This window comes from Bufo gargarizans, chromosome 4 (assembly GCF_014858855.1).
Source record: "Bufo gargarizans isolate SCDJY-AF-19 chromosome 4, ASM1485885v1, whole genome shotgun sequence".
Lineage (NCBI taxonomy): Eukaryota > Metazoa > Chordata > Amphibia > Anura > Bufonidae > Bufo > Bufo gargarizans.
Genome location: NC_058083.1, coordinates 148,495,465 through 148,517,846, shown reverse-complemented (window position 1 = coordinate 148,517,846; position 22,382 = coordinate 148,495,465). Strand labels below are relative to the sequence as shown.

Below are 22,382 nucleotides of genomic sequence, written 5' to 3'. Positions count from 1 at the left end.
GGGGGGGGGGGGGGTGTAGTGTAGTGTGGTGCTTGGTGCTACTTATTACAGAGCTGCCTGTGTCCTCTGGTGGTCTATCCAAGCAAAAGGGACCACCAGAGGACCAGGTAGCAGGTATATTAGATGCAGTTATCAAAACAGCGTCTAATATACCTGTTAGGGGTTAAAAAAAAAGCTTCTACAGCCTGCCAGCGAACGATCGCCGCTGGCAGGCTGTAGATCCATTCGCTTACCTTCCGATCCAGGAGGAATAACAGGGCTGCCGCCAGGATGCGATCCTGCGTACGACGGTCCTGTAGCGGTTAATAAAGACTGACACAATTTAATTGATTTGGAAAAACTTTTTATAAAACTATAAATAATTTTTTTTTAATCACAAATCAAAAAGTTCACGGGTGTATGGACCACTTCCCCTGCGAACTATTGAAGCAAATGTAGAACTGCTTTGCATTGTTTGAGCAGGCATAGGAATCTGTGACATACTTGTTGCAGACGGTATATTGGATCTTGTTTGCGATCGAATCTGTGCCTGTCGCATTTTTTCCTGATCAACATACTGGATCATGTCGAGGGGCATGTTATCCCCCTCAAATATATACAGTACAGAGGACATAACATTTAGTACCATCATATGGCGGTCTTCTGGTATTCGAGATAAACCAACTGACAGTGAACGTAACATTTTTTCCTCTTGTGTATCAGATTTGTTTTTGTTTAAGTACTCAAAAACTTGAGAGTCAATATAGTCTCTTCTGGCCATCTCAGAGGGAGCTTGTTGATTACTGCCTCCCCTCCTTTTGCTTTGACGCTGAGTAGGCTGTTGAGGAGAAGTTTCCTGATGACTTTCCTCATCTGGTCTTGGAACATCCTCCATTTCTACAGCAGCTGTTGAACATGATGGTGGTGGTGTCAGATTATCTATATCAGTTGAAGAGTCACCTTCAGCCTCCAGATTATCCACAGTACTAATTAAAGAAAAAAATTATAGTAGAAAAAAAAACTATTATACATTTTTGAAAAAAAAAACAATACTTACGGTCGCAGGTCCATTATAGGTAAAAGAAACTGTAAATCCTTGGTGTATAGATATGGTTGTTTTTTTTTGTTTCCCATCGCCGCTATGACCTTTGTTGGCATTGAACTCACGGCGAAACTGATCACGACATGAAATTCATTTTGTTTTTAGTCTTTTTACTGCAAAAAAATTAATACATTTTGATTTACTATATTATTTATCCGTTATTTATTACTATGTCACTTTAGTTAAAAAAAATTAAATATATTCACCTTACAACTAGAGTTGAGCGAACACCTGGATGTTCGGGTTCGAGAAGTTCGGCCGAACTTCCCGGAAATGTTCGGGTTCGGGATCCGAACCCGATCCGAACTTCGTCCCGAACCCGAACCCCATTGAAGTCAATGGGGACCCGAACTTTTCGGCACTAAAACGGCTGTAAAACAGCCCAGGAAAGGGCTAGAGGGCTGCAAAAGGCAGCAACATGTAGGTAAATCCCCTGCAAACAAATGTGGATAGGGAAATGAATTAAAATAAAAATTAAATAAATAAAAATTAACCAAAATCAATTGGAGAGAGGTTCCATAGCAGAGAATCTGGCTTCCCGTCACCCACCACTGGAACAGTCCATTCTCAGATATTTAGGCCCCGGCACACAGGCAGAGGAGAGAGGTCCCGTAACAGAGAATCTGGCTTCATGTCAGCAGAGAATCAGTCTGCATGTCATGCCAGAGAATCAGGCTTCACGTCAGCCACCACTGCAACAGTCCATTGTCATAAATTTAGGCCCAGCACCCAGGCAGAGGAGAGAGGTCCAGTAACAGACAATCTGGCTTCATGTCAGCAGAGAATCAGTCTTCATATCATAGCAGAGAATCAGGCTTCACGTCAGCCACCAGTGCAACAGTCCATTGGCATATATTTAGGCCCAGCACACAGGCAGAGGAGAGAGGTCCCGTAACAGAGGATCTGGCTTCATGTCAGCAGAGAATTAGTCTGCATGTCATAGCAGAGAATGAGGCTTCTCGTCAGCCACCACTGCAACAGTCCATTGGCATATATTTAGGCCCAGCACCCAGGCAGAGGAGAGAGGTCCCGTAACAGACAATCTGGCTTCATGTCAGCAGAGAATCAGTCTTCATGTCATAGCAGAGAATCAGGCTTCACGTCACCCACCACTGTAAGAGTCCATTTTCATAAATTTAGGCCCAGCACCCAGGCAGAGGAGAGAGGTCCCGTAACAGAGGATCTGGCTGGCTTCATGTCAGCAGAGAATCAGTCTGCATGTCATAGCAGAGAATCAGGCTTCACGTCACCCACCACTGCAACAGTCCATTGTCATAAATTTAGGCCCAGCACCCAGGCAGAGGAGAGAGGTCCCGTAACAGACAATCTGGCTTCATGTCAGCAGAGAATTAGTCTGCATGTCATAGCAGAGAACGAGGCTTCACGTCAGCCACCACTGCAACAGTCCATTGGCATATATTTAGGCCCAGCACCCAGGCAGAGGAGAGAGGTCCCGTAACAGACAATCTGGCTTCATGTCAGCAGAGAATCAGTCTTCATGTCATAGCAGAGAATCAGGCTTCACGTCACCCACCACTGCAACAGTCCATTGTCATAAATTTGGGCCCAGCACCCAGGCAGAGGAGAGAGGTCCCGTAACAGAGGATCTGGCTTCATGTCAGCAGAGAATCAGTCTGCATGTCATAGCAGAGAATCAGGCTTCACGTCACCCAACATTGGAACAGTCCATTGGCATATATTTAGGCCCCGGCACCCAGACAGAGGAGAGGTTCATTCAACTTTGGGTAGCTTCGCAATATAATGGTAAAATGAAAATAAAAATAGGATTGAATGAGGAAGTGCCCTGGAGTCCAATAATATATGGTTAAGGGGAGGTAGTTAATGTCTAATCTGGACAAGGGACGGATAGATCCTGTGGGATCCATGCCTGGTTCATTTTTATGAACGTCAGCTTGTCCACATTGGCTGTAGACAGGCGGCTGCGTTTGTCTGTAATGACGCCCCCTGCCGTGCTGAATACACGTTCAGACAAAACGCTGGCCGCCGGGCAGGCCAGCACCTCCAAGGCATAAAAGGCTAGCTCTGGCCACGTGGACAATTTAGAGACCCAGAAGTTGAATGGGGCCGAACCATCAGTCAGTACGTGGAGGGGTGTGCACATGTACTGTTCCACCATGTTAGTGAAATGTTGCCTCCTGCTAACACGTTGCGTATCAGGTGGTGGTGCAGTTAGCTGTGGCGTGTTGACAAAAGTTTTCCACATCTCTGCCATGCTAACCCTGCCCTCAGAGGAGCTGGCCGTGACACAGCTGCCTTGGCGACCTCTTGCTCCTCCTCTGCCTTGGCCTTCTACTTGTTCCCCTGTGACATTTGGGAATGCTCTCAGTAGCGGGTCTACCAACGTGCGCTTGTACTCGCGCATCTTCCTATCACGCTCCAGTGCAGGAAGTAAGGTGGGCACATTGTCTTTGTAGCGTGGATCCAGCAGGGTGGCAACCCAGTAGTCCGCACAGGTTAAAATGTGGGCAACTCTGCTGTCGTTGCGCAGGCACTGCAGCATGTAGTCGCTCATGTGTGCCAGGCTGTCCAGGGGTAAGGACAAGCTGTCCTCTGTGGGAGGCGTATCGTCATCGTCCTGCCTTTCCCCCCAGCCACGCACCAGTGATGGACCCGAGCTGCGTTGGGTGCCACCCCGCTGTGACCATGCTTCATCCTCATCCTCCTCCACCTCCTCCTCATCCTCGTCCTCCTCGTCCTCCAGTAGTGGGCCCTGGCTGGCCACATTTGTACCTGGCCTCTGCTGTTGCCAAAAACCTCCCTCTGAGTCACTTCGAAGAGACTGGCCTGAAAGTGCTAAAAATGACCCCTCTTCCTCCTCCTCCTCCTCCTCCTGGGCCACCTCCTCTTCCATCATCGCCCTAAGTGTTTTCTCAAGGAGACATAGAAGTGGTATTGTAACGCTGATAACGGCGTCATCGCCACTAGCCATGTTGGTGGAGTACTCGAAACAGCGCAACAGGGCACACAGGTCTCGCATGGAGGCCCAGTCATTGGTGGTGAAGTGGTGCTGTTCTGTAGTGCGACTGACCCGTGCGTGCTGCAGCTGAAACTCCACTATGGCCTGCTGCTGCTCGCACAGTCTGTCCAGCATGTGCAAGGTGGAGTTCCAACTGGTGGGCACGTCGCATATGAGGCGGTGAGCAGGAAGGCCGAAGTTACGCTGTAGCGCAGACAGACGAGCAGCAGCAGGATGTGAACGCCGGAAGCGCGAACAGACGGCCCGCACTTTATGCAGCAGCTCTGACATGTCGGGGTAGTTGTGAATGAACTTCTGCACCACCAAATTCAGCACATGCGCCAAGCAAGGGATGTGCGTCAAATTGGCTAGTCCCAGAGCTGCAATGAGATTTCGCCCATTATCACACACCACCAGGCCGGGCTTGAGGCTCACCGGCAGCAACCACTCGTCGGTCTGTTGTTCTATACCCCGCCACAACTCCTGTGCGGTGTGGGGCCTGTCCCCCAAACATATGAGTTTCAGAATGGCCTGCTGACGTTTACCCCGGGCTGTGCTGAAGTTGGTGGTGAAGGTGTGTGGCTGACTGGATGAGCAGGTGGAAGAAGAGGAGGAGGAAGCCGAGAAGGTGGAGGTGGCAACAGGAGGCAAAGAATGTTGCCCTGCGATCATAGGCGGCGGAAGGACGTGCGCTAAACAGCTATCCGCCTGGGGCCCAGCTGCCACTACATTTACCCAGTGTGCAGTTAGGGAGATATAGCGTCCCTGGCCGTGCTTACTGGTCCACATATCTGTGGTTAGGTGGACCTTGCTACAGATGGCGTTGCGCAGTGTACACTTGATTTTATCGGATACTTGGTTGTGCAGGGAAGGCACGGCTCTCTTGGAGAAGTAGTGGCGGCTGGGAACAACATACTGTGGGACAGCAAGCGACATGAGCTGTTTGAAGCTGTCTGTGTCCACCAGCCTAAATGACAGCATTTCATAGGCCAGTAGTTTAGAAATGCTGGCATTCAGGGCCAGGGATCGAGGGTGGCTAGGTGGGAATTTATGCTTTCTCTCAAATGTTTGTGAGATGGAGAGCTGAACGCTGCCGTGTGACATGGTTGAGACGCTTGGTGACGGAGGTGGTGGTGGTGTTGGTGGTACATCCCCTGTTTGCTGGGCGGCAGGTGCCAACGTTCCTCCAGAGGAAGAGGCCGAGGCGGCAGCAGCAGAAGAGGTAGCAGGGGGAGCCTGAGTGACTTCCTTGGTTTTAAGGTGTTTACTCCACTGCAGTTCATGCTTTGCATGCAGGTGCCTGGTCATGCAGGTTGTGCTAAGGTTCAGAACGTTAATGCCTCGCTTCAGGCTCTGATGGAACAGCGTGCAAACCACTCGGGTCTTGTCGTCAGCACATTGTTTGAAGAAGTGCCATGCCAGGGAACTCCTTGAAGCTGCCTTTGGGGTGCTCGGTCCCAGATGGCGGCGGTCAGTAGCAGGCGGAGTCTCTCTGGCGGCAGGGTGTTCTGCTTTTGCCCACTGCTCCCTCTTTTGCTACGCTGTTGGCTCGGTCTCACCACTGCCTCTTCCTCCGAACTGTGAAAGTCAGTGGCACGACCTTCATTCCATGTGGGGTCTAGGACCTCATCGTCCCCTGCATCGTCTTCCACCCAGTCTTGATCCCTGACCTCCTGTTCAGTCTGCACACTGCAGAAAGACGCAGCAGTTGGCACCTGTGTTTCGTCATCATCAGAGACATGCTGAGGTGGTATTCCCATGTCCTCATCATCAGGAAACATAAGTGGTTGTGCGTCAGTGCAGTCTATGTCTTCCACCGCTGGGGAAGGGCTAGGTGGATGCCCTTGGGAAACCCTGCCAGCGGAGTCTTCAAACAGCATAAGAGACTGCTGCATAACTTGAGGCTGAGACAGTTTCCCTGGTATGCATGGGGGTGATGTGACAGACTGATGGGGTTGGTTTTCAGGCGCCATCTGTGCGCTTTCTGCAGAAGACTGGGTGGGAGATAATGTGAACGTGCTGGATCCACTGTCGGCCACCCAATTGACTAATGCCTGTACCTGCTCAGGCCTTACCATCCTTAGAACGGCATTGGGCCCCACCATATATCGCTGTAAATTCTGGCGGCTACTGGGACCTGAGGTAGTTGGTACACTAGGACGTGTGGATGTGGCAGAACGGCCACGTCCTCTCCCAGCACCAGAGGGTCCACTAACACCACCACGACCATGTCCACGTCCGCGTCCCTTACTAGATGTTTTCCTCATTGTTATGGTTCACCACAACAACAAAAATATTATTTGGCCCAATGTATTGTATTCAAATTCAGCGGGATATAAATTTGAGGCCTAGTATTTAGGCGCTGGGTGACCGGTATGGATTTAGTGACAGAATTAGACTTGGAAATGCACAGTAGCGTGTGTGTGAAGTTATTCTGAATGACCCTATGTGCACCTTGAATATTATATACCCTTTTAGGGATAGATTTCAAATAGCTCTGATATAGCAGAAACCACTAAATTATGAAATTGCTAAATTGGGAATTGTATTTCAACCCTGAACAAAAAATGTGCTTTGACGGACACTAAATAACTTGCCCAGCCACAACAGTACAGCGGTAACGACAGATTTAGCGGGATATAAATTTGAGGCCTAGTATTTAGGCGCTGGGTGACCGGTATGGATTTAGTGACAGAATTAGACTGGGATATGGCCAAAAAATAACCACACTATTGCTGGTTAAATGCACTTGGTGACGGGCGCAGCTTGCCCCTGATGTAGTATATGGCCAAAAAATGAACAGACTATTGCTGGTTAATTGCACTTGATGTCACAGCTTGACCAACCACACTACTGAGGGTTAAATGCACTTGGTGACGGGCGCAGCTTGCCCCTGATGTAGTATATGGCCAAAAATGAACAGACTATTGCTGGTTAAATGCACTTGGTGACGGGCGCAGCTTGCCCCTGATTTAGTATATGGCCAAAAAATGAACAGACTATTGCTGGTTAAATGCACTTGGTGTGACAGCTTGACCAACCACACTACTGAGGGTTAAATGCACTTGGTGACGGGCGCAGCTTGCCCCTGATGTAGTATATGGCCAAAAAATGAACAGACTATTGCTGGTTAAATGCACTTAGGGTTGACGGGCGCAGCTTGCCCCTGATTTAGTATATGGCCAAAAAATGAACAGACTATTGCTGGTTAAATGCACTTGGTGTGATAGCTTGACCAACCACACTACTGAGGGTTAAATGCACTTGGTGACGGGTGCAGCTTGCCCCTGATGTAGTATATGGCCAAAAAATAAACAGACTATTGCTGGTTAAATGCACTTGGTGTGACAGCTTCACCCTGATGTAGGCTTTAGCCAAAAAACAACCACACCATTGAGGGTTAAATGCACTTGGTGACAGGCGCAGCTTGCCCCTGATGTAGTATATGGCCAAAAAATAAACAGACTATTGCTGGTTAAATGCACTTGGTGTGACAGCTTCACCCTGATGTAGGCTTTAGCCAAAAAACAACCACACCATTGAGGGTTAAATGCACTTGGTCGCAGCTTGTGCTGGCGCACCACAAGACACAAAATGGCCGCCGATCACCCCAGAAAAATGTGACTGACAAAAGGTCTGGGCAGCCTAAAAACAGTGAGCAATTGAGTATCAGCAGCTCAATGACCCACAGCTGCAGATCGATCAATAATCAAGTCCTTTGGAGGAGTTAATCTGCCTAATCTCGCCCTACTGTCGCAGCCGCAACCTCTCCCTACGTTAATCAGAGCAGAGTGACGGGCGGCGCTATGTGACTCCAGCTTAAATTAGAGGCTGGGTCACATGGTACTCTGGCCAATCACAGCCATGCCAATAGTAGGCATGGCTGTGATGGCCTCTTGGGGCAAGTAGTATGACGCTTGTTGATTGGCTGCTTTGCAGCCTTTCAAAAAGCGCCAAGAAAGCGTCACAAAAGCGCCAAGAAAGCGACGAACACCGAACCCGAACCCGGACTTTTACGAAAATGTCCGGGTTCGGGTCCGTGTCACGGACACCCTAAAATTCGGTACGAACCCGAACTATACAGTTCGAGTTCGCTCATCCCTACTGAAAACCTCTCCACTGCTGATCCTTCCTCATTAGATATTCCTGAGTCCAGGGGCGACCAAGAAAGGTGGATTAAGCTCCAGTCCGAAAGTAGAGTCCTCGGTAAACTGCTCGACTTCCTTACCAGTGGGAGAACTCCTGAGAGATTCCGCAGGAAGAGTGCAGACTCAGAACTAGTGAGACTGTGGAGACATCGCCACCAACTTTTCCTCCAAAAGGGCCTGTTGCTTAGGAGGAGCCTGGATCCAGTGTCCTGTGATAGGATATATCAGATCCTCATACCACGTTGAGATGCCAGTCTGGTGTTAGAGATGTATCACCACCAGTCCGGACACTTCGGCGTGCAGAAGACTGAGGCCACCATTCGCAGAAGATTCTATTGGATCGGGATGGGAGAAGACATTGAGAAATGGTGCCGAGAATGCACTGCCTGTGCTGTGGGGCGAAGTGAACGCCATGACCAGAGGGTGGTGGAGCATCAAAGACGCCTCCTCAATGCTAAGGAGATTGTTCAGGCCTGGAGCGCATGGAGAATGCCCGGGAACGACAGAAAAGAGACTATGACCTGGCTGCTCATGCGGAACCTCTAGCTCTAGGATACATGGTGTGGTTGAAGAACAACCATCGAACCAGTATATTGGAAAGTAAGTGGGAAAGGATTCCCTATGTCATTTCTGCCATTCCTAATGCTGAGGCTCACATTTACCAAATCTCCAGAGAAGGTAAAGGCTCCCAAGTTGTACATAGAAACCGTTTAAAGCCTTGTACAGAAGGAGAACCTGCAACAGAGGACATTGAGCCGGAGCTTCCTGAGCCCAAATTGCCAGCTCCACCTGTTGATCCTATGCAGGCTGTTGAGAACTTGATACATGATAAAGATCCACTTCATTGGTTTCTCACGCCCTGGTTAAACTTGGTGGTACCAGCTCCGGTTCCTTCTCCACAGGACAACTTGTCCCAGAGAGCACCTGAAGTAGCCCCAGAGCCTGTGGGCTCCTCTGACCTTCCTGAGCCAAGGCAGGAAGAACCTCTGCCAGTAAGGAGATCCACGCGGTCTACTAAGGGGCACCCACCTGTGAGATTTGGGGACTACATTATGGGCCCAGGTAGCCCCTCACGGGAAACCCCTGTTTAATCTTCTACAAGCCTGGGTACGGACTCATTTTTATTCTTTGAGCCTCCAGGGGCTTATGTTATATTTGCATTTTATATGGACTATTATTATGGACTATCCTGGTTATCCTTGATCCGCTGTGCCAGGTCAGCGTCCCCTGTTCCCTTATACTATCCTGAGAGAAGAGAACAACGCCCCTATTCACCGCATTTTCCAGTGGAACTGCTTGATATGTTTATGCTGCTAAAGTGGTAATTGCTGTATATGCCTGTTTGTCGTTTTGTCTTTCAGGTTGCAGTTTCCAGCTGGGCGGACCCCTTTATGTTGCGCCGAGGACGGGCAACGTCATAGCGCGGGGGTATGTAGTGTCCCACTAGGTAAAGGTGGGCACTACACAAGGGTTAACATGTCTATTGCATTAATGTGATGTTGTATGTTCATTTTCCCTGTGTTATCTGGGTATAAGGCCTGTTAGGGTGTAGTTCAGCCTCCTAGACGTTAGAGGGAGCTAGAGAGCCCTGAGTATATATAGGTAGGCCCAGACAGGGAAGAGTTAGTGCAGTCCAGGTGGCTAGAAGTGAAGCCTAGTCAGCCTGAAGTTCCTGAGTCTATGTTTAGCTCAGAAGAGACACCCCAGTAGAAGAGCTTGCCTCCTGGGAGAAACCTGCAGTACCCTTAAGCCAAGCAGCACCAGTGTATCCAGTTAGACACAAGTAAGCTGAAGGGCAGAAGGACTATAAATACAGTGCAAGGATAAATACGGGAGGGAGATTATTTGCCAAGGATAAAAGCCAGCATTTAGGCAGACGAGCCTTGGAATACAGCCAGCCAGTATAACTGTGAAATAGTGCAGCCTGGGCTGGGAAGTGTGGATATATTACCCTCCGAGTATCTTGCCAAGATTATACCTGCCAGTATTGAAATTAAGCCTGCTTGTGAAGCCTTTGATGCAAGGGACTGTATTTACCACCTTATTGTATAAAGTTGGACTGTTCCAAGTAAAGCAAAGTTTGGTTCACCGCAACTTGTGTTCCTCACTTATTACTGCTAGAAACCGGTGTGCCACGGTACAGGCACTGGCGTCACGATCCTTAAAGGGACCTTGCCCCAGGCACTCAAAACACCCAGGGCACCTCATCCACCATCTGGTCTGGTCCATACATACAGAGTGTGCCCCAGAGGAATTTTGTGTCAGCCTCTCCTTCACTGCCGCATGCCTGCCCAGGGTTCTCCTACAAACAGTGAGTAACCCTCGTTTGCCCATAACCGTGACCTCACTTCGCAATACCCTGCAGGTCTGGCATGCTGCACTTGGCAACGCCAGGGAACTCCTTGGAGCTGGCTTTGGTGTGCTCAGTCCCTTGGTGCGGGGGGCAGTAGCAGGTGTATTGACTAGGGGACAGACACTCTGCTTTTGCACCCTGCTCCCTCTTTTGCTGTGCGGATGGCGCTGTGTGACCACCACCTGTTCCTCTGAACTGCACACGTCACTCACATGACTTTGATTCCATGTGGGGTCTAGGACCTTATCATCTTCCACCCACTCTTTACCACTGCCCTCCTTGCCAGTCTGCACATGGCAGAAACCGCAGTGCTTGGCACCTGTGTTTTGTCATTATCATCAGAGGCGTGCTGCAGTGGTCCTCCCATGTCCACATCCTGAAACATAAGTGGTTAAGCATCAGTGCACGCAATCTTTTCCTCTTCTGGGGCAGGGCTATGTGGACGGCCCTTGGAAACCCTGCTAGCAGAGTCATCAAAAATCATAAGAGACTGCTGCGTGACTTGGGGCTCAGACTGCTTGGCTGATTTGCAAGGAGGCGAAAGACTGATGGCCATGGGCTGCAGGTGCCAACTCTGCAGTTTCAGCAGGAGACTGGGTGGGAGACAATGTGAAGGAACTGGAGGCACTGTCAGCCACCCAATCTACTATCGCCTCTACTTGCTCTGGCCTCACCATTCGTACACCGGTATTCGGGCCTGCAAAATAGCGCTGAACATTCTGTCACCTACGTGCACCTGAGGAAGGTGTTCCATTTGGGCGTGTAGCTGGCACAGATCGACCACGTCCTCTCCCTGCAACAGGAACTCCACCAACCCCAGCAGCTCCACGACCAGGGCCATGTCCCTTATTTGATGCCCTTCTCATTCTTTAAGGTCACCCACTGAACTAACAGACAGATTAACTATATTACTTTCCCTGTCACGTATGCAGTGCACGTGTATCTCACACCAAAAATGTGTATATGTCACCGGCCAAACTAGCAGTCAGATTAACTAACTTCTCATTCTTTGAGGTCACCCACTGAACTAACAGACAAATTAACTATTATATTTTTGTGTCAGGGGTACAAAAAAGGTGCATTGCACCCACAAAAATCACTATAGGTCACCCACAGAATTAACAGCCAGATTAACTATTATATTTCTGTGTCAGGAGTACAAAGATGGTGCATTGCTCCCACAAAAAACCTCTAGGTCACCCACAGAATTAACAGCCAATTTTACTATTATATTTATGTGTCAGGGGTGCAAAGCTGGTGTATTTAACCCACAAAAAATCATTATAGGTCACCCACAAAACAAATAGCCAGATTCCTAACACTGTCCCTCATTTCAGCTGCCTGCTTCCTGTCCCTGCACTACTCAGAGCTGATGGGCGGTGCTACACGTGATCCAGCTTTTATAGAGGCTGGGTCACATGATGCACCGGCCAATTAAAGTCATTCCATTACTATGCATTGCTGTGATGGCTTCTAAGTGCCCACAGCTTAAAAGCCTTTCAAAAGCTTTATTAAATGCCCGAACACCGAACTCGAACCCAAACTTTTCCGGCAAAGTTCAGGTTCAGGTCCGGGTACCCAAACTCAAAATTCGGTACGGACCCGAACTTTACAGTTCGGGTTTGCTCAACACTAGTTAAAAAAGGTCAGTATCATCCACCCCATCACCCCCCCATCTGTGATGTCAGAGGAGGACAGCGAGTATGTTAATGCCCTTCTATGACAGTTTTAGCAACCACATGCTGAAAACCAAGTCTGCCTCAAAATCTTGGTATTGAAATATCTTTTAGGGTATTCACCTTAGCAATTTCATATTACCTCCATCCACTCCGTCTCAATGTCCCGCAAACGTGCGTACTAAACTTGGCAGAGGTAACAGCAGGGTAGATGTAGTTATCTAATTGCTTCCTGTTACTGAGCTGGGATCGATTTGACTTTTATACCATAGTTGCACATACATGGCCTGAGTTATCAGAAGGAAGCACGTGGCTCAAATATGGATTTGTCCACTTATTTCTTCCGTGTATATCGCAAGATAGGGTTTTCATGTGTGACCTCGGCTGGAAAGGACACTAGCCTTTTCCTGACCCCTTTACCGGTTCTGGTCTGTATAAGGCTGGTACATGACATCTTCACATTTTATAATAGGGCTCTGGTTTCTGTGAAGTTGTTCCATCTTACTGATTTTTATTGCTACAATCTCCGGCCTGGATGGACATGGAAGAGGTGATGACCCACTACAGGAATGCAAAGGGAGGGGTTGCCTACTCCTAACAATAATTTTTATATCTGGATCTCTCTATCACTACACAGGCATACAGTGGACTATGTTGACCTGAGCACCACAAAAAGATGGTACAATAGGGGAGGTTAAATAAGAATGCATGCTGCACAGAAAGACATGATGCTCAACACACACTTCCTGACCAACCTCAGTTTTAGTAAAACAGGCCATATTTGGACAGTGATATCACTGAAGCTTCCCAACTCATACACTAAATGGAAGCCTGTAAAATATGTCATACAGTGGTGTCCATCAACCAAAGGCTATTATGATATTTGTTAAACATGCACACTACATGGAAAAAAGCATTGAGACACACCTCTTAATCAGTGAACTCAGGTGTTTCATTCAGCCCCATTGCTACAGCTGTATAAAATCAAGCACCCATCCATGCAGTCTGCCTTTACAAACATCTGTGAAAGAATGGGTCCTTGTAAAGAGCTCCCTGAATTCCAGCATGGTCCTGTAAAAGAATGTCACCATTGCAACAAGTCACTTCGTGAAAGTCCTTCCCTCCTAGATATTCTGTGATTAACTATGACTGGAATAATTGTAAAGTGGAACCGTTCAGGAACCACAGCAAGTCAGCCACAAAGTGGAGACCATGTAAAGTTACAGAGTGGGGTCACTGAGTGTTGAGGCACGTAGTGCTCATCCAGAAAGGGGCATGACTTAAGATTAGGGATGAGCGAACTCGAACTGTATAGTTCGGGTTCGTACCGAATTTTGGGGTGTCCGTGACACGGACCCGAACCCGGACATTTTCGTAAAAGTCCGGGTTCGGGTTCGGTGTTCGTCGCTTTCTTCGCGCTTTTGTGACGCTTTCTTGGCGCTTTTTGAAAGGCTGCAAAGCAGCCAATCAACAAGCGTCATACTACTTGCCCCAAGAGGCCATCACAGCCATGCCTACTATTGGCATGGCTGTGATTGGCCAGAGCACCATGTGACCCAGCCTCTATTTAAGCTGGAGTCACATAGCGCCGCCCGTCACTCTGCTCTGATTAGCGTAGGGAGAGGTTGCGGCTGCGACAGTAGGGCGAGATTAGGCAGATTAACTCCTCCAAAGGACTTGATTAACTGATCGATCTGCAGCTGTGGATCATTGAGCTGCTGATCCTCAATTGCTCACTGTTTTTAGGCTGCACAGACCGTTTGTCAGTCTCATTTTTCTGGGGTGATCGGCGGCCATTTTGTGTCTTGTGGTGCGCCAGCACAAGCTGCGACCAAGTGCATTTAACCCTCAATGGTGTGGTTGTTTTTTGGCTAAAGCCTACATCAGGGTGAAGCTGTCACACCAAGTGCATTTAACCAGCAATAGTCTGTTCATTTTTTGGCCATATACAAAATCAGGGGCAAGCTGCGCCTGTCACCAAGTGCATTTAACCCTCAATGGTGTGGTTGTTTTTTGGCTAAAGCCTACATCAGGGTGAAGCTGTCACACCAAGTGCATTTAACCAGCAATAGTCTGTTCATTTTTTGGCCATATACAAAATCAGGGGCAAGCTGCGCCTGTCACCAAGTGCATTTAACCCTCAATGGTGTGGTTGTTTTTTGGCTAAAGCCTACATCAGGGTGAAGCTGTCACACCAAGTGCATTTAACCAGCAATAGTCTGTTCATTTTTGGCCATATACAAAATCAGGGGCAAGCTGCGCCTGTCACCAAGTGCATTTAACCCTCAATGGTGTGGTTGTTTTTTGGCTAAAGCCTACATCAGGGTGAAGCTGTCACACCAAGTGCATTTAACCAGCAATAGTCTGTTCATTTTTTGGCCATATCCCAGTCTAATTCTGTCACTAAATCCATACCGGTCACCCAGCGCCTAAATACTAGGCCTCAAATTTATATCCAGCTAAATCTGTCCCTAGTGCTGTAGCTGGGCGAGTTATTTAGTGTCCGTTCAAGCACATTTCTTGTTCTGGGTTGAAATACAATTCCCAATTTAGCAATTTCATAATTTAGTGGTTCCTGCTATATCAGAGCTATTTGAAATCTATCCCAAAAAGGGTATATAATATTGAAGGTGCACATTGGGTCATTCAGAATAACTTCACACACACCCGCTACTGTGTATTTCCAAGTCTAATTCTGTCACTAAACCCATACCTGTCACCCAGCGCCTAAATACTAGGCCTCAAATTTAAATCCCTCTAAATCTCTCGTTACCCACCGCTGTACTGTTGTTGCTGGGCAAGATATTTAGTGTCCGTCAAAGCACATTTTTTGTTCTGGGTTGAAGTACAATTCCCAATTTAGCAATTTCATAATTTAGTGGTTTCTGCTATATCAGAGCTATTTGAAATCTATCCCTAAAAGGGTATATAATATTGAAGGTGCACATAGGGTCATTCAGAATAACTTCACACACACGCTTCTGTGCATTTCCAAGTCTAATTCTGTCACTAAATCCATACCGGTGACCCAGCGCCTAAATACTAGGCCTCAAATTTAAATCCCTCTAAATCTCTCGTTACCCACCACTGTACTGTTGTTGCTGGGCAAGATATTTAGTGTCCGTCAAAGCACATTTTTTGTTCTGGGTTGAAGTACAATTCCCAATTTAGCAATTTCATAATTTAGTGGTTTCTGCTATATCAGAGCTATTTGAAATCTATCCCTAAAAGGGTATATAATATTGAAGGTGCACATAGGGTCATTCAGAATAACTTCACACACACGCTTCTGTGCATTTCCAAGTCTAATTCTGTCACTAAATCCATACCGGTGACCCAGCGCCTAAATACTAGGCCTCAAATTTAAATCCCTCTAAATCTCTCGTTACCCACCGCTGTACTGTTGTTGCTGGGCAAGATATTTAGTGTCCGTCAAAGCACATTTTTTGTTCTGGGTTGAAGTACAATTCCCAATTTAGCAATTTCATAATTTAGTGGTTCCTGCTATATCAGAGCTATTTGAAATCTATCCCAAAAAGGGTATATAATATTGAAGGTGCACATTGGGTCATTCAGAATAACTTCACACACACCCGCTACTGTGTATTTCCAAGTCTAATTCTGTCACTAAACCCATACCTGTCACCCAGCGCCTAAATACTAGGCCTCAAATTTAAATCCCTCTAAATCTCTCGTTACCCACCGCTGTACTGTTGTTGCTGGGCAAGATATTTAGTGTCCGTCAAAGCACATTTTTTGTTCTGGGTTGAAGTACAATTCCCAATTTAGCAATTTCATAATTTAGTGGTTTCTGCTATATCAGAGCTATTTGAAATCTATCCCTAAAAGGGTATATAATATTGAAGGTGCACATAGGGTCATTCAGAATAACTTCACACACACGCTTCTGTGCATTTCCAAGTCTAATTCTGTCACTAAATCCATACCGGTGACCCAGCGCCTAAATACTAGGCCTCAAATTTAAATCCCTCTAAATCTCTCGTTACCCACCGCTGTACTGTTGTTGCTGGGCAAGATATTTAGTGTCCGTCAAAGCACATTTTTTGTTCTGGGTTGAAGTACAATTCCCAATTTAGCAATTTCATAATTTAGTGGTTTCTGCTATATCAGAGCTATTTGAAATCTATCCCTAAAAGGGTATATAATATTGAAGGTGCACATAGGGTCATTCAGAATAACTTCACACACACGCTTCTGTGCATTTCCAAGTCTAATTCTGTCACTAAATCCATACCGGTGACCCAGCGCCTAAATACTAGGCCTCAAATTTAAATCCCTCTAAATCTCTCGTTACCCACCGCTGTACTGTTGTTGCTGGGCAAGATATTTAGTGTCCGTCAAAGCACATTTTTTGTTCTGGGTTGAAGTACAATTCCCAATTTAGCAATTTCATAATTTAGTGGTTCCTGCTATATCAGAGCTATTTGAAATCTATCCCAAAAAGGGTATATAATATTGAAGGTGCACATTGGGTCATTCAGAATAACTTCACACACACCCGCTACTGTGTATTTCCAAGTCTAATTCTGTCACTAAACCCATACCTGTCACCCAGCGCCTAAATACTAGGCCTCAAATTTAAATCCCTCTAAATCTCTCGTTACCGCTGTACTGTTGTAGCTGGGAAAGTTATTTAGTGCCCGTCAAAGCACATTTTTTGTTCTGGGTTGAAGTACAATTCCCAATTTAGCAATTTCATAATTTAGTGGTTCCTGCTATATCAGAGCTATTTGAAATCTATCCCAAAAAGGGTATATAATATTCAAGGTGCACATTGGGTCATTCAGAATAACTTCACACACACGCTTCTGTGCATTTCCAAGTCTAATTCTGTCACTAAATCCATACCGGTCACCCAGCGCCTAAATACTAGGCCTCAAATTTATATCCCGCTGAATTTGAATACAATACATTGGGCCAAATAATATATTTGTTGTTGTGGTGAACCATAACAATGAGAAAAACATCTAGTAAGGGACGCGGACGTGGACATGGTCGTGGTGGTGTTAGTGGACCCTCTGGTGCTGGGAGAGGACGTGGCCGTTCTGCCACATCCACACGTCCTAGTGTACCAACTACCTCAGGTCCCAGTAGCCGCCAGAATTTACAGCGATATATGGTGGGGCCCAATGCCGTTCTAAGGATGGTAAGGCCTGAGCAGGTACAGGCATTAGTCAATTGGGTGGCCGACAGTGGATCCAGCACGTTCACATTATCTCCCACCCAGTCTTCTGCAGAAAGCGCACAGATGGCGCCTGAAAACCAACCCCATCAGTCTGTCACATCACCCCCATGCATACCAGGGAAACTGTCTCAGCCTCAAGTTATGCAGCAGTCTCTTATGCTGTTTGAAGACTCCGCTGGCAGGGTTTCCCAAGGGCATCCACCTAGCCCTTCCCCAGCGGTGAAAGACATAGAATGCACTGACGCACAACCACTTATGTTTCCTGATGATGAGGACATGGGAATACCACCTCAGCATGTCTCTGATGATGACGAAACACAGGTGCCAACTGCTGCGTCTTTCTGCAGTGTGCAGACTGAACAGGAGGTCAGGGATCAAGACTGGGTGGAAGACGATGCAGGGGACGATGAGGTCCTAGACCCCACATGGAATGAAGGTCGTGCCACTGACTTTCACAGTTCGGAGGAAGAGGCAGTGGTGAGACCGAGCCAACAGCGTAGCAAAAGAGGGAGCAGTGGGCAAAAGCAGAACACCCGCCGCCAAGAGACTCCGCCTGCTACTGACCGCCGCCATCTGGGACCGAGCACCCCAAAGGCAGCTTCAAGGAGTTCCCTGGCATGGCACTTCTTCAAACAATGTGCTGACGACAAGACCCGAGTGGTTTGCACGCTGTGCCATCAGAGCCTGAAGCGAGGCATTAACGTTCTGAACCTGAGCACAACCTGCATGACCAGGCACCTGCATGCAAAGCATGAACTGCAGTGGAGTAAACACCTTAAAACCAAGGAAGTCACTCAGGCTCCCCCTGCTACCTCTTCTGCTGCTGCCGCCTCGGCCTATTCTGCTGCTGCCGCCTCGGCCTCTTCCTCCGCCTCTGGAGGAACGTTGGCACCTGCCGCCCAGCAAACAGGGGATGTACCACCAACACCACCACCACCACCTCCGTCACCAAGCGTCTCAACCATGTCACACGCCAGCGTTCAGCTCTCCATCTCACAAACATTTGATAGAAAGCGTAAATTCCCACCTAGCCACCCTCGATCCCTGGCCCTGAATGCCAGCATTTCTAAACTACTGGCCTATGAAATGCTGTCATTTAGGCTGGTGGACACAGACAGCTTCAAACAGCTCATGTCGCTTGCTGTCCCACAGTATGTTGTTCCCAGCCGGCACTACTTCTCCAAGAGAGCCGTGCCTTCCCTGCACAACCAAGTATCCGATAAAATCAAGTGTGCACTGCGCAACGCCATCTGTAGCAAGGTCCACCTAACCACAGACACGTGGACCAGTAAGCACGGCCAGGGACGCTATATCTCCCTAACTGCACACTGGGTAAATGTAGTGGCAGCTGGGCCCCAGGCGGAGAGCTGTTTGGCGCACGTCCTGCCGCCGCCAAGGATCGCAGGGCAACATTCTTTGCCTCCTGTTGCCACCTCCTCCTTCTCGGCTTCCTCCTCCTCTTCTTCCACCTGCTCATCCAGTCAGCCACACACCTTCACCACCAACTTCAGCACAGCCCGGGGTAAACGTCAGCAGGCCATTCTGAAACTCATATGTTTGGGGGACAGGCCCCACACCGCACAGGAGTTGTGGCGGGGTATTGAACAACAGACCGACGAGTGGTTGCTGCCGGTGAGCCTCAAGCCCGGCCTGGTGGTGTGTGATAATGGGCGAAATCTCGTTGCAGCTCTGGGACTAGCCAATTTGACGCACATCCCTTGCTTGGCGCATGTGCTGAATTTGGTGGTGCAGAAGTTCATTCACAACTACCCCGACATGTCAGAGCTGCTGCATAAAGTGCGGGCCGTCTGTTCGCGCTTCCGGCGTTCACATCCTGCCGCTGCTCGCCTGTCTGCGCTACAGCGTAACTTCGGCCTTCCCGCTCACCGCCTCATATGCGACGTGCCCACCAGGTGGAACTCCACCTTGCACATGCTGGACAGACTGTGCGAGCAGCAGCAGGCCATAGTGGAGTTTCAGCTGCAGCACGCACGGGTCAGTCGCACTACAGAACAGCACCACTTCACCACCAATGACTGGGCCTCCATGCGAGACCTGTGTGCCCTGTTGCGCTGTTTCGAGTACTCCACCAACATGGCCAGTGGCGATGACACCGTTATCAGCGTTACAATACCACTTCTATGTCTCCTTGAGAAAACACTTAGGGCGATGATGGAACAGGAGGTGGCCCAGGAGGAGGAGGAGGAGGATGAGGAAGAGGGGTCATTTTTAGCACTTTCAGGCCAGTCTCTTCGAAGTGACTCAGAGGGAGGTTTTTTGCAACAGCAGAGGCCAGGTACAAATGTGGCCAGCCAGGGCCCACTACTGGAGGACGAGGAGGACGAGGATGAGGAGGAGGTGGAGGAGGATGAGGATGAAGCATGGTCACAGCGGGGTGGCACCCAACGCAGCTCGGGTCCATCACTGGTGCGTGGCTGGGGGGAAAGGCAGGACGATGACGATACGCCTCCCACAGAGGACAGCTTGTCCTTACCCCTGGGCAGCCTGGCACACATGAGCGACTACATGCTGCAGTGCCTGCGCAACGACAGCAGAGTTGCCCACATTTTAACCTGTGCGGACTACTGGGTTGCCACCCTGCTGGATCCACGCTACAAAGACAATGTGCCCACCTTACTTCCTGCACTGGAGCGTGATAGGAAGATGCGCGAGTACAAGCGCACGTTGGTAGACGCGCTACTGAGAGCATTCCCAAATGTCACAGGGGAACAAGTGGAAGCCCAAGGCCAAGGCAGAGGAGGAGCAAGAGGTCGCCAAGGCAGCTGTGTCACGGCCAGCTCCTCTGAGGGCAGGGTTAGCATGGCAGAGATGTGGAAAACTTTTGTCAACACGCCACAGCTAACTGCACCACCACCTGATACGCAACGTGTTAGCAGGAGGCAACATTTCACTAACATGGTGGAACAGTACGTGTGCACACCCCTCCACGTACTGACTGATGGTTCGGCCCCATTCAACTTCTGGGTCTCTAAATTGTCCACGTGGCCAGAGCTAGCCTTTTATGCCTTGGAGGTGCTGGCCTGCCCGGCAGCCAGCGTTTTGTCTGAACGTGTATTCAGCACGGCAGGGGGCGTCATTACAGACAAACGCAGCCGCCTGTCTACAGCCAATGTGGACAAGCTGACGTTCATAAAAATGAACCAGGCATGGATCCCACAGGACCTGTCCGTCCCTTGTCCAGATTAGACATTAACTACCTCCCCATAACCATATATTATTGGACTCCAGGGCACTTCCTCATTCAATCCTATTTTTATTTTCATTTTACCATTATATTGCGATGCTACCCAAAGTTGAATGAACCTCTCCTCTGCCTGTGTGCTAGGCCTAAATATATGCCAATGGACTGTTGCAGTGGTGGCTGACATGAAGCCTGATTCTCTGCTATGACATGCAGACTAATTCTCTGCTGACATGAAGCCAGATTGTCTGTTACGGGACCTCTCTCCTCTGCCTGGGTGCTGGGCCTAAATTTATGACAATGGACTGTTGCAGTGGTGGCTGACGTGAAGCCTGATTCTCTGCTATGACATGCAGACTGATTCTCTGCTGACATGAAGCCAGATCGTCTGTTACGGGACCTCTCTGCTCTGCCTGTGTGCTAGGCCTAAATATATGCCAATGGACTGTTGCAGTGGTGGCTGACGTGAAGCCTCATTCTCTGCTATGACATGCAGACTGATTCTCTGCTGACATGAAGACAGATTCTCTGTTACGGGACCTCTCTCCTCTGCCTGGGTGCCGGGGCCTAAATATCTGAGAATGGACTGTTCCAGTGGTGGGTGACGGGAAGCCAGATTCTCTGCTATGGAACCTCTCTCCAATTGATTTTGGTTAATTTTTATTTATTTAATTTTTATTTTAATTAATTTCCCTATCCACATTTGTTTGCAGGGGATTTACCTACATGTTGCTGCCTTTTGCAGCCCTCTAGCCCTTTCCTGGGCTGTTTTACGGCCGTTTTAGTGCCGAAAAGTTCGGGTCCCCATTGACTTCAATGGGGTTCGGGTTCGGGACGAAGTTCGGATCGGGTTCGGATCCCGAACCCGAACATTTCCGGGATGTTCGGCCGAACTTCTCGAACCCGAACATCCAGGTGTTCGCTCAACTCTACTTAAGATGCAACATTGTGCTCCAAAAAATGGACAAAAAGAAAGAAAGCCAGATAATAGGCGATGTAAACGTAGACTAGACAGTCTAACGGTATAAACATGAAAATAGCAGTCAAATGTGTGCAACTCACCCTTCTGCCTAAAGTCTGTATATTCTCCTGGATAGGGCTGCTATCTGAGGTATTAAGCACGGACTATTACTGGCTGTCAAGTGTAGGAAAGTATTTAAAGTTGAAGAGGAATGACCTCCTCTGTAAATTCCTCTTCTACTTTGGATACTAGTCTAAAGGCGCATAAGACTTATCATCCATTGTACCATAGCTTGTAAGGCTGAAAAAAGACATCTGTCCATCCAGTTCAGCCTGTTATAAAAAAAACTTATGAGGTAGAAGCAATTTTCTTCATTTTAGGGGAAAAAACTCTAATCACTCCAGAAATGCATCCCGGCCCCTCTTGAACTCTTTTAGTGAGTTCATCATCACAACTTCTGGCAGACAGTCCCAGAGTTTCACTGCTCTTACAGTCAAGAATCCTCTTCTATGTTGACGTAGATACAGCGGATGTCCCTTTGTCACAGTCACAGTACTTATGATAAATGGATGATGGGATAGATCTCTATACTGACCCCTAATATAGTTATACATAGTTATTGGATCTCCCCTCAGTCATCTATTTTTCTAAACTAAATAACCCTAATTTTAATAATCTTTCTGGGTACTGTAGTTCACCAATTGCAGATATTGCTTTAGTTGCCCTCCTCTGAACCCTCTCCAGCTTTGCTATTTCTTTCTGGTGCACAGGAGCCCAG

The 22,382-nt window shown here is 48.2% G+C and overlaps 1 long non-coding RNA gene across 1 annotated transcript; it reads right to left on the bottom strand.

Annotated features, from left to right (window-relative positions):
- Positions 1-841: 841 nt before the first annotated feature.
- On the bottom strand, positions 842-21,759 carry LOC122936244. Its single transcript, XR_006388898.1, has 3 exons — positions 21,706-21,759; positions 1,037-1,194; positions 842-965 (listed from the first exon to the last, which is right to left on the bottom strand). It is a non-coding gene; the product is annotated as an uncharacterized LOC122936244 (long non-coding RNA).
- Between the last annotated feature and the right edge of the window lie 623 nt (positions 21,760-22,382).